Source organism: Micropterus salmoides, unplaced genomic scaffold (assembly GCF_014851395.1).
Source record: "Micropterus salmoides isolate LMB-PRFRI ecotype aquatic unplaced genomic scaffold, ASM1485139v1 Ms_hic_scaffold_8, whole genome shotgun sequence".
Lineage (NCBI taxonomy): Eukaryota > Metazoa > Chordata > Actinopteri > Centrarchiformes > Centrarchidae > Micropterus > Micropterus salmoides.
Window position 1 is genome coordinate 20,462,930 of NW_024044570.1, and position 13,689 is coordinate 20,476,618.

Below are 13,689 nucleotides of genomic sequence, written 5' to 3' on the forward strand. Positions count from 1 at the left end.
CTGCATTGATTTTGACCTTTCTTTTCTTGCAAGTTCCACAACTTTATGCAAATGCTTACTATATGTCCAAGGATTCCAGAATTCAGCTGTAAGGTATAATAAATAACCTGTTCTTTCTTTAGTCTCCCTCACTCTCTGTTTAAAAAAAAACAAAAAACTATTTAACTAATGCAACGTCAGTAAAAGCCCTGACTAGGATATAGCTTTCTTCTTTTAAAGTCTGTCTCTCATGTCTCCCTTTCAGTCTCTAGTCCTCGGGAGAGATAAAACAGAAGCTGGAGGTTGATATTTTAACTTTGAAAATCAATCTAGACCAAGGAACAAGGTTGTAGTGAAATTTCTGTTGATTACTGACATCTCCGGTAAAACTAACCCTGGTTAGTGTGTGTGTGTGTGTGTGTGTGTGTGTGTGTGTGAGAGAGAGAGAGAGAGAGAGAGAGAGAGAGAGAGAGACACAGAGAGAGAGAGAACGCTTGTCTCCCCTCTTTGGTGGGCAGGTAGGAGGATGAAAGCTTCTCTTAGATGCAGTCAGCTCAGATTTTTCTGCAGGCGGCTGCCATACCTTTACGACTTTGCTCTGTAATATGACACACGTACAAACAAACACACACACCCAGACAAACACCCACCCACATGCGCACACTCAAACATATGCACACACACACACACACACACACACACACACACACACACACACACACACACACACACACACACGCACCTCTGCCTCTCTGAGGGGTTGACCTAAAAGCAGACTATTTCTATGTCTTAGCTACCATCTCTCTCAACCAACAGATATCTGAATTATTATGTTCAGGAATCACGTAGGAGACACACAGAATCAGGATATGATAAATGATTATGATTATTACAGTACGCATTGGAGTGCTCCAAAATATCCCATCTGAACCACAAGTAAAATTTGTACGATATACCCTCATATGGGCTTTCAAAGATTACTTTACATATATCTTGAGCCATGCCTGTTTTTTTTTTTTTGAAGGACAATGATAGTGTGCATGAAATATTTATATCCCTAGTGTGTGTGTGTGTTTATGCTTGTGCATTGGGGGAAAAAGTACACCCTCTTTGTATGATTTCCAGTATTCCACTGAAATAGCTAGAATTCCTGGAAATAAACTCTTTAAACAAACTTACATCATTATTAGAGGCCACTTTGAAAGTAACACAAAGGGAAACTTGTAATGTAATGAGCTCAGTTTTGAGGACAACACTGCAACAAAGCTGCAGATGTGGCTGCGTTTTAATTTTTTTGAGTGTGTGTGCATTTGCGTACATACACATAAAAGTGTGTGTTGTGCCACATAAAATGGTATATTTATGAAGCTGAGACTTGAACAACAGTTTCACTCAGTGCCTTACTTTGACAGTATGCTTTAATGTAAGTGGCAGCTCTTGAAGTCACTTTCCCAGAATTGTGCCAAATACAGTAATATCTACCAGCACTTTTACACCACTGAAATTGAATGTTTGCTTCATAATAACCCCCAGCTTTCTGTCTCAAGAGCAACTGGGTGAGCAAAACACACACTATGAAACAAGAACTATTTCACTACTTTTTGTCCCTTTTTCTTTATTTCAGAAAATATTGCCAAACAGGATAAAGTACGGGACAGTGAACTTGACTTATGAATAGATCACATATATTTGAAAGGTCATAGAATTTTTGCCTGTTTGAGCCCTTTTAATAGGAAGCAAATAAACTACTTATATAAAATAAAATACTGCTTTACAATTTTCCAAAGGATTCCACGGCTTACATCAGATAATGAATGCATTTTTCAATCCCTTCAGGAGGCCACTGGCTGCACATCATGTTAGTTCATGGAATATGGATCAGGGCCTTAAACTTGCTTAAGATATACAATAAACCAAAATAAACACATTATTTTGACAAAGTAACGCCATTGGCTGGAAATTCAGTCTTAAGCATAAAAATAGGAAAGAAGACATTCAAGATTTGAGATTTAGGGACAACATTACATTCAGAACCTATGCAGTCAGGAAATCAAACCTAGAAGACAAACATTAGACTGTAAAAGGATAAAGTGAAATTGGAATAGTTGAATTTCAACTCTTAAACCTCAAATGTGAGAGCTTCCTGTGGTTAACAGCTGGTTATATTTAGTGCATGGTGCCTGTGGTGACCTTATGTGACAATACTGCATGTTTCTGTCTCTTACGGTGTGGCCAGTGTTTGTTTGATCTTAAGTATTCTTCATTCATAAATAAAAAACGTTTTTAACTGGGTAGTAAAATGTACCCAGAAATATTTTTTTTATTATCTGCCCCATATTGTCAGCTATGGCAATAAGCCCAACATGTGATTTGTAAATCATGTAACCACACTATGTTCCTTTAAAAGGATTGTTCAGAGTTTGGGCAACATTTTTAAACGCTGTCGAAAAGCGGCTATTGGTTTCCTCCTGTTCCAGTATTTAAGCTAAGCTAAGATAACCAGCTGCTGGCTGTAGCCTTACACTTAATGGATAGATATGGGAGTGGTATTGATCTCCTTATGTACTTTCAGATTCTACCAGTAAATTCAGTAACGAACAACATATTAAGATAAATTTTTACTTATTACATATACATATAACCTATAGGCATTACATGTCTTACCTGAATAAAGAAGGATAAGAGCAGATGGCAGCTGGTACATGGCAACATCACTGCAGACACCTAATTAAAGAGAGATGGGGTACATGAGGTGAGTAAACAACAGCCTGGCTGTCAGTAGGAGAAGAGGATAGAGGATCAGAAAAAGGAAGAGGCTGCCTACTGACCCATCTCCCTGGGAGCTATGATTTAGAGTAACATCTGACAGACAACCCCATTTCACCTCTGACCCTGTTCAAATCTCAAGTCAGTGAGTAGGCTGCATACACACCACCACACTCCTCTTTTGCGTATTTCGTCCCGTTTCCTGCATGGCATCACCCCTGCATCCTTTCCTCCTCTCCTCCTCTCCAATCTCCCAGCCTCCTCGCTGGAGATCCACTCTCCCCATTTATTTCCAGCTCCCTCACACCCTCCACCGCCCTTGCTCTCCCCTTAACAGGCAGGGCTGCTGTGGATGACACGTATCCAGCTGAGAGCAGCCATGCAGGGTCGATGGACCGCAGTACACTGAGAGGAGAGATAGCCCCACAACCCAGCCCCCTCTCTGTGTTTTCTTTCCTCTATGTGTGTGTGTTCTTGTGTGTGTGTATGTATGTGCTTGTTTATCTGTCTATAGTGAACCTCACAAAACCCACAGCTGAACCAATGACATGAATCTCACAGTATGGGGAGACAGTATGTGCATGTGTGTGAGTTCTTACATTTTTTTTGGGAGATGTGGTATCAGAAGCTTTGTTATAGAACAGACCCCTCATTAGATGTGCACACTATGAAAGATTTATCAGTTAATTCATCCAGTTACTTTGTGTGTTTCGCTCTTTTTCCATTTCTGTCTCCTTCTATCTCTCCCTCTCTTTTTGAGAGATTATGGCCAGTGCTGCTCATTAGTACTGAGGGAATGTGAATTGAAGGCACATGAATTGTGGGAGACAGCGTGTGTGTAGACCTTTTCAAAAGGTGTGAAGTGTACTACTTTTATTTTGACACCCACATAACAATTACGTGCGTGTGTGTAGACATGGTGTCCTGGACTTCTGACAGTCTAACGGGTGCAATGGGCTGTGACCATTAATTATTTACAAAGTGCATTTTAGGCAGGAATGACTGATGATCCATAAATAGGACAGTAACATATCACAAAACAGCCAAACAGCCAGCGAGACATTATGTACTTTGCTTGATCATTTTAAAGCAAGCACATGTGGTGAAAAAAAACCTAAGTGTAGGTTCTGTCCAGTCACTGAAAAAAGGATCTGGAATGTATGTACTTCTGTGTAGGGTGACAATGGTTTACTTTGGTTAAACTACTTGTATTACTAATTACCAATAGAAAATCAACAATCAGGTACTCAGATCTCAGATGACTATCAATGTTCCGCTCACAAAGTCATGTAGAAACCAGACTAATCAGTTCATTTCGTGACCTGCATTAGGTTCAAGGGTTAAAGGCCTTATCATGTTAGAAGCATAGAAATGGATTTCCTGGACCTTACAGACAGCTGAAATATATACCACTGATCTTTGCTTAACAAAAAAAAAACGTATTTCCATTTTTTGTAGGGTGCAATTCACATACTGTAATAGATGAAGAAGTACATTTATAATGAAAATTGGATTTAACCCATACAGGAAGTGGTGCGCTTCAGGGGCAGACAAACTAAACAGTGCTCTCGTGTGCAGAGGGTACTCCATCGGGATTCTCTACTAAAAGAGCTTTTAACCTTTAAGCACCGCATAAAATCTACAGCGGGAGAATTGTGGACTATTCTGCACAGAACATTTCCCTACAGTGAGACCTCCAAAAATTATTTGAAACATGAGGACTGTTAATTAACTGCAATAATTCACAGACAATTAATAAATAATTTTGATTACATTTCAATTTCATCATCCATCAAGGATAAATGCCAAACAACTTAAATATGTGGATTTTCTGTTTTTATCATTGTAAATTGAATGCATTTGGAATTTGGACTATTGGTCGCACAAAACAAGCTATTTGAAATATAATTTACTCATCTGGCTGACGCTGTTATCCAAAGCGACTTACAATTGCTATATATGTCAGAGGTCGCACGCCTCTGGAGCAACTAGGGGTTAAGTATCTTGCTCAGAGACACAATGGTGGATGGGTCACAGTGGGGGATTGAATCCAGGTCTCTCCCACCAAAGGCAGGCATCTTATCCATTGCGCCATCACCACCCCAAGTATCACCTCAGCCTCTGGGAAATTGTGATGGATATTGCTTTAATATTCCTCTGGCATTTTATTGTATTGCATCATAGAGTATGGTCTAGACCTGCTCTTTTATGAAAAGCGCTGTGAGATAACTGTTGTTGTGATTTGGTGCTATATAAATAAAACTGAATTGAATAGAATTGAATTATTGACTAAAATTGAAAAATAATTGAGAGATGGTTAACATCCAGTGTTATGAAATATCAATAAATAATTTTATGTATCTGTTAAATCTTCCAAATGACTTTCAGTCAGTTGTCTCTCTTCACAGTCTGGCCCTCAGCTCATCTGACATGGCATGATTAAAAATGGCAGCCTAAAAAACAGGGTCATGGAAATGTGTAAAAGCATTTATCAGATCCGCATTTCATCACTGTAGAGGGGGTTGGGTCTGTCAGAAGGAGAATTACCTCTCTGTGGATGGCATCTATCAACTTAACTGACATGTAATGACCCTGGGAGTCATCACGAAGCATCAGTCAACCTCTACATGGGATGGGTGGTGCTGCATCCTACTTAATTCACTTTCACACCCCGCCAGCTTGTCGTCACTGCGGTCGATACATGAGTTGTACAGAGCTTTACAATTGACAGGTAGAGAGTAATGACGAGGATTGGCCACACAATACTTTAGAAACTTAGAAGACTAAATATAATTGGTTTGGGCAGAGACACAAGACTCTTGGGTAGAAATAATGTTGGTTGGTTTTGGTTGATTCAGGTTAGGTGGTGATGTGTAAATAAAACAATTACTGCAGTCATTCCTCACTAATTATCAGAATGCAAGTAATGTACTAACTTTTCGATTTGCTCTCCCGCATTAGCCCTGGATTTGCCATCATAATTAAGATAGTGATTGCTCCTTCTGCAGCGCAGCGCAACAAGCTCAACCTATTGTATTGAAATACATGGCCTAGCGTTTCATCTGTCAAAGTGACAAAACCGTGTTGTCTGGCATTTTCCAATAGGATGTGTGTGTATAATTTCTTTTGAAAATTGCATCTAAGTTGTCATTCATTTTCTGTTGTCTTGTGTTAGTGTATCTCAAAAAAAATAAAATAATTAACATATTAATGACAAAAGAAACAAACAAAACAAAAGCAAAGAGTTTCAACTGAAACGCAGCGCTAATGTCTGGACTGTTTTTAACACATATGTTTATACATACAAGTTGTAGTGAAGAGCTTTATGCATCTGCATAGCCTTGGGCCTGAAACAATAATTAAAAAAAAATAAGTAAGATAGTAAGTGAGCATCCTAACCCTTAATTTGTTTGGTGTAATATCACTAAAACTCTCACACAAGTATAAAACCAACACCACCGCCAAATAGGATATGTAACAATATAACTCATATATGCACAGGTTTGTATTGTTATTTTAAATTTTTTGATCGCTCATCTCAAAATTTAGATTATTAGATTTCTCAACTGTTTCACCAAAGTCAGTTAAAACAGCTGTCACCAGATATAGAATGGCAACTTTGTCATTTTAACAGACATTAAATGTTTCTGGGCGTGTTGCTGCTGAGTTACCTGTACTCTGTAACTTTCAGGATCTCACTTTGTATTGACAGTGGCCACTGTGTATCAGTGAGACGCATTTTACTATCCATCTCACACACACACATACACACACATTTTTACTTATGTCACTTTTGGGGACACTTCATAGACTTACATTCATTTCCTGGAGACTTACCCTTACCCACACACGCACACACTGCCACTGCTTCCCTCCTCATGCTCATCAATTATTAAAGAGTCAGATCTCTCTCTGAGACACACCATCACAGCTGTACATCCCACTGCCCTTTCACTGCCTCATCCCCTGAGTGTATGTATTTTGTGTGTGAATGTCTGCTCATGTAGGGAAGGATGGATGTCAGTGAACAGACAGCGCTAACAATGTGTGTGTATGTGTGTGCACCTCATTTTGTGTTGTGACTCTTGTTGCTGATGAGAGGTGAGCTGTGGGAAGCAGCAGTGATATCCAGACCCTTCCCTGTTTCCTCAGTAGAGCATAACAGTGTAAGAAACATGTGGAGCGGAGCAACAGTAGTAATACAAAAAATAAAAAAAACTTGAAAGCCAAGAACTTCAGGGAGCCTTCATGATCAGAATGAAAGACATAGTCCCTTGTAGTCCCTCTGCAGTCTACTTACATCTGAAGGACAGAGGACACTCGTTTGAGGACCACCAGGTGCACATTTTAGACAGAGAAGATGGATGGTTTGAAAGAGGTGTCAAGGAAACCATCTACACCAGGGTCAAGAAGCCGTCATTGAACAGGGGAGGGGGTCTACGCCACCACTTATCCCCCACTTACAATGCTGTCCTTTCATCACTTCCCAGGAAACTCAACAAACGTAACCTATTGACCTCAGGTGAAGATACCAACGATGGTCTTGGCCACAGGTAGTCTTAACGACTGTAACGACTGTCGTCACAGCAACAAGGAACACTAACGAACCAGCGGTATCGATGACCCAGGCCAACGACCCCACTGAGGTTAAATAGCTGAGTTTCCCTGCCAGTCAGTCAGAACTGAAGAAGTCCTTTGGATGAGGGACGAAACGTCTTCCAGTAGCTTCAACCAAGTCCAGTTGCCCTTCATTTTAACCTTCGTTGGATAGTCCCTTGTAGTGAATCTTATTTTTCAGAGATGTGATTAACAAAAACACTTTTCAACACTTGCAGTGGCATCATGGATTGATCAGAGTTTCAGCACATGCTTCCCTAGTTAATTAACATGGAGATCTTTTGCAGGACAGCTACAACAGACCACATATACCTGTTGCTTTAACTGAAAATGTAGAGATCCTCCTGGCAATTTCAGCTATATATCACAATATCAATAGTTTATTTTATATAACAGTGCCCTAGTAAATATACTGTAGCCAGACTATTTTGCAGCATTACTTGTAGGTAATAATAAGTCTTTCATTGCTCCTCTGTTTGACAATGTACAGAGCACCATGGGAGTCAAGCTTTTTTATTATCACGTTTATAACAGCAACAACACATTTTTGTCTTAACTCTTCTTTAACTTTTTCTTCAATTCCTCTACAACAAGCAGGCATTTTAGGCCACTGTTGCAGAGCTGTTACATGCCACTATATAATTTCCCATGTACTGTCTTACATCCAATTATGCCATCTAAATCATATTAAGTCCTCAGTAAATCCAAAAATGTTAAGTCCATGATGCCCCTCAATTTCTTAGACTCTTTCAAATTCCAACATCTTTCTAAACTGGTGGAGTGCTCCTTTAAACCGGGTTGGTATGAACATTTGGCTGAATCCTTGATGCTGCTGTGAAAGGTAAAAAACTTGGCACGTTTGAGCATAAAAGCCTTATCAGTGCATGAACAGTACTGGTGTATAACACATAATTGCTTGTCAGGAAGTTGAACGTTCTAATTCATTTTGGAAAGAGGTCACAACAAAGTGAAACCCTTACCATTTCATATGGATGGTGTGAGTCGCACAGATAAAGATGATTGTATCATTATGGATGAATCTTTTTTTACATTGCGTGAAGGACAAAAATGTTCCTGATGACGTTAATGTGACAGTGAGGTGTAATTATGATCTATTACCTACCAGTTTTTTTTAGTGTATTAGACTCCTCTTGACTCTACTGACATTATATCCCATGTTTCCACCTCCTGGTCTTCAGCACTGGTAAACACATGAAAAAGAACAAGAAACAATAGACTGAAAAAGGTCAATTCATCATCCAGTTTTTATAATGTAGTCAGTGTGACCATTCTAAGCACAGTGTTTAATGTGATGTTAATTGCATAATGTATGTAAAACCTGCTACCAAAGGGTTAAATCATTCATGTTACTTTTAAATGAATTCAGCACCATGGACAGCAACATTAAGAAGCTCTTACATGCTGTTCTCAGAAACACCTGTAGAGCTTCAACAGTATTCATAGAAACACTCTTAGAACACACTGCTAACTTATAAAATTGATTATAAATGTGAAATAGGGAACAGAATCACCAATGGTAATGGTAGTATGCACAACATTGTTTTTGTATTTTTGCCTTGTTTTACTAAGCATCTGTAAACATTTGCTAAATGTTCTTGCAAAACATTTTAAATGCTGAACAGATACATTATCTCATGAATACTTTATTATTAAGTAATAGTGATAGATAAATTATTATTAATTGATTACATATGCATTGTGGGCTCATGAATCTTCATGTACTTACCAGCATATTTACACACATACCTTTGTATAGACAGCATTAAAAACTACAGAAGGCACTATGTATAGAATCTGAAACTCATTTCACAGCGCGGCACTACCGTGATGACTGGCTGATGGCAACCCAAAGACTGCACCAGTTGCTTAAAATTTGAAAGATGCAGTTTCTGCACATAGTGGTTTTAAGGTAAGCAAAAGTTTCAGTACTTTTCAATATGCTACTATATAGTACTACATGAAATATAGTGAATGAAATTAATATTTCAACCCTAACCAAGTAACAACCATACTAAAGGGTAGCTGAAAAATCCTCAACAACAGCAGGACTTACCACAGGTTCATAGGTGAAGTACAAATCTTCAGAATTAAGTTACAGTAGTAATAATTAATTAGAGTACACTGAGTAAAAATTAACTATTAAAAGTAGCACATAGACTCAAGCACTTATACAGGTTTACTCTAAAGTAGCATGCTTTCAATAAGTATACCAAAGTACAGCTTAAGTCAGGAAAATATTTAAATCTACTTTTAATTACTGTACTTCAGACGACACTGACAACATCTTAAGGACTGCAAAAATAAAATATATCATTGTATATTAAATCACATAAATATATTGAAATTATACAGTTAAATGGTGTAACACATTTCTAACACACCTCATATGCTAAAAATATGCTTTCCGAATGTTAACAATATACATATTTTCCCACACGATAATCCCATCAATAGTAGTATAATTGGTATGGGGCATTATGTTGGTCCTTACATTGATCCATTACATACTTTTATCTGGATGAAGTGACCATGCCACCTTCTTGCCAGAGCTTCTGCACATGAAGTACCATATGCTCTGAGAGGTTTGGATAAATTACTCTATCCTCTAGTTGTAACACACCTCAGAGAAAGATGTGTAAATTGAAGCACTACCAGTGGCCACATCCAAGAAATGTAAAAAAAAGATGGAAGATTTTCTGGGCTCCACCCGGAGTTTTTTGAAATATCAATCAACCCCTGTTAGCTTAAAAGGTTTCTGTAAAATGTTTTGTCCTTCATGGAACATGTGGTCAGCTGCAATTTGCGTTAAAATGAATTCCAATAGTGACAAAATGTCCAGAGAACTTCAGAAAGCACTCTCGCAGCATAACAAAATTTGTTTTGCTGTCTAAAGTTTGCTCAGTAATTAATGTATGTTCCATACACTGATATTTTCACCAATAAATAGCTAAACACACCTCCAACTCAGTCATGATGGACAATGTGAGTGTGTTTACATATGTTTAAGTGCCTTACAAAGCATTTGCAAGGTACAAAGTGTGCTGTCAAAAATGTCTACAAATAATTGGACATGTTTTTTCAAATGTGAAAACAAGTCACCATTAGCATTGACTGCAACTGACATGAATTCGAGCTGACCATGGTTGCCACTGTGCTCCGTAAATGATAAAACAGCGAACCAATTACAGTTAGTTTTCCTATTTCATTCTCAAAAGATTAGTATGTTAATGTCTGTGTACAGAGAGCTCCCTTGCACAGAAACATGTGGCCTTCACGTTTTTTGTGGCTAGAACTGACTGTTTGTTCTCCTTGCTTAACTTTAACTCAGGATTTAAATTTGGGCTGTGTGTAGCCAACAAGACATCACTGAACTTTTCTTACTGTGTTATGATGAAACAGATTGCCAGGTTCTGTTTGGACAAAGCTTTTCTTTTAAAGTTGTCTGATTTATCAACACATCGCTAAACAGATAAAAATCAATAATCGGAGACTATCAGGAAAACCATTACCCCATGATGATCTACAATCAGCACTGCTTACGCTTCCAAATCCTACACTTACATCCGCTTCCAAATTACACACTTACATCCACACATACTAACTCCTCAACCAATTCACATATTCAATAAAACTAGAAGACATCGCTGTTGCAAGAGCTTCCTTTTCCTATGCACTGTGCTAACACTGTTAACGATGAGGTTCTTTTCTGCATGTAGACCAGTGAGTGGTGCTGTGTGGAAGACCATTTGGGCACACACACACACACACACACACACACACACACACACACACACACACACACACACACACACAGCTCATTTAAGCACATTTATTGGCACAAAAATGCTGAAACTCAAGGCCAAATACATTCACTGACAGACAATTGTCCCCTGGCTTGCGCAGAGATGCACATTCTTGTAACACACATGCCACATATATGTCATTAAGATTTAAATGCCCACCCACACTTACGGCTCCCTCCCACACAGCATTTGACCCTCCAAACACACACACAGACACTCACTGATGTAAATATTGTACATCAGTGAGTGTGAATGAACAAATGTATGAAATTACACTGAATTATGCAACAAGTTACACACGTGTGCACAAAAACATGAAATCTGCATGTATACTCACAAACACAGTGCAGTGCATCAGTAGAGCAAAAAGTAATAAAAACCAACTAGCATATACAGAGATTTCAACATTGTAAAATATAGTAAACATAAATATCTGAAATTATTCTGTGAAGTAATTGTCATTTTACACACACAGGCGCACATGTACATGTATGCACACACATGTTGACCCCACCCCTAAAGAAAAGAAAAATTACGTGAATTCTTCATTCAATTCTTTTGTTACCTACGTCTGCACAACAAATGCATTATTATTATTATTGCTATTATTTGTATGTCTACTATGGGACCAAGCCTCAGATGTCTACAGCACAGGCACTGAACACCCCTCCTCTGAGTAAATGTTTGTTCTTTCACTCCTCTCTAATAGAGCACATAAAGATGAATTCATTCAAAATTCTCATTACTCTTACTGTAACCCTATCCTCTGATGTTGATATTGCAATTACAATACAGTTACATGGTAAGTAATTACTACAGAGGAAAATAGCACCATGATTTTGTAAAATCTTGTAAAATATAATTTCAGTTTTCTATGCAAATATGTGACTCCAAAAACGGGAATGTGATGTTATCCTTGTCTGCTGCATGACATTTCAGTACAATTTTACCTTTTGATGTAGGAACAAAGAAACAATGTGCATTAACCCCTAGCCAAAGTTATTCAGTGGCTGCTGGGCACATCAATGTAGACTTTATTATGGGTGGTGTTTGGCAGGAAATATGGTGTCTTCACACCTTCTGAGGTGTGCATAAAATCCTTGCCAGTTGTGATCACTAAGGAGATACTGAGATATAAGCATGACTAAATGTATTTCTTTAAAAAAGAACATAATTGAACACTATGTACAAAATGTATAAGCTTACTGTTGAGCGTTACAAAGACACACCTGCCTGCATTTTTCGGTGGTCTTCAGAATTCAAATATATTATTTGGAGTTGGAGTGCAAGGTAAAATTATTTTGGGGAGGAACAACATGTGGCTTTTATGCAGGAATATGTTCATCCAAGTCTAAGTTCTATCACACCGCAAAGCTTGACTGCCAGTGGAAATGATGAAACTGCTGGTCCAAAGTCTGTGTCCGTATACATCTGATATGGACATGGAGGTGATGGTCATGCTGTACCGTTAGTACGGGTCCACGCGTCTCTCCTCTGGCGCAAGCCGTGAAGTGGCTGCGAAGGGAAAGTCGTGTCACCGATAAGCAGTGACCAGATGCGGCTATCAGATCCACCTGTACGCCTGTTTACAGAGACGCACTACGCACCCATCTTTTCCCCAGAAAGCTTAAAGCCGCGGGACATGCCTTAGTGCGGTCTGTTTGAACCTAAATAACTTCTCCAGGCAGCATAAAATACGCAACTGCAGATACTCTTTGTTTCACCTTCTGTATCTTTATCATGCATCTGCTGCAGAGACTAGCTACAAGGGCTTTTTTCTTTATCACAGCCCGCGATCAGTACGAGCATCTGATTAAAAGAAATACACAGGGTACCACATTTACGCAGTACAACTGGGTGTTTAAATCCTGCGCAAAGTTCAAAGCAAATTGTTCCCCACCGTAGGATTGGCTGACGTGCGCTCGAACGGTCCCGGACTGACAATTTTTCACTGCACTCTGTCGACAAACCCGAAAATCTAAGACTGCAACACACTTGCCCACCAGAAAGGAAAATGTTATATTTGACCTACCTTGACGACTTGGACCTCTTAAAGATTGCGCACAAATCTTAAGCTGCTGGAAGTTTGACTTAGTCTACTCCTGATCCCTCGGAGGAGTCGCACTGAGAGAGAGAGGATGGGCGCCACTGCTCTGCGCGCCAGCTCCATGGATGTGTGCGTGTGAGCGCGCGTGCGTGCGTGTGAGAGAGAGAGAAAGAGAGAGAAAGAGATGGGGAGGGAAACAACAGACGTGGAGAGCTGTAGCCCCTTGCTGCCAAAGGATGCTTCAGTCTCCTAGCAACAACAATCGATCTGGCAAGGAGACATTTTTATTGGATAAAAAGAAAACTTAGCCATTCACCCCCCCACCCCTTAGCACATGTTTACCACTCAGAACAACAACTCCAGCTTTACTGAGTGAAGAAAGAGAGGAGAGAGAGTGAGAAAAAAGAGAGAGAGACGATTCCAGATGAATGTTTTACATGTGTGTGTGTGTGTGTG

The 13,689-nt window shown here is 39.1% G+C and overlaps 1 protein-coding gene across 2 annotated transcripts in view; it reads right to left on the bottom strand.

Annotated features, from left to right (window-relative positions):
• grm3 (glutamate receptor, metabotropic 3) overlaps positions 1–13,351 on the bottom strand; it is a 47,812-nt gene extending 34,461 nt beyond the window's left edge. For both annotated transcript variants that reach the window (XM_038706993.1, XM_038706994.1), the window contains exons 1-3: positions 13,219–13,351; positions 8,486–8,563; positions 2,644–2,703 (exon numbers count right to left, since the gene is read on the bottom strand). The gene's annotated coding sequence lies outside the window, so the exon portion shown is untranslated. The remainder of the gene's footprint in view (positions 1–2,643; positions 2,704–8,485; positions 8,564–13,218) is intronic.
• Positions 13,352–13,689: the final 338 nt, after the last annotated feature.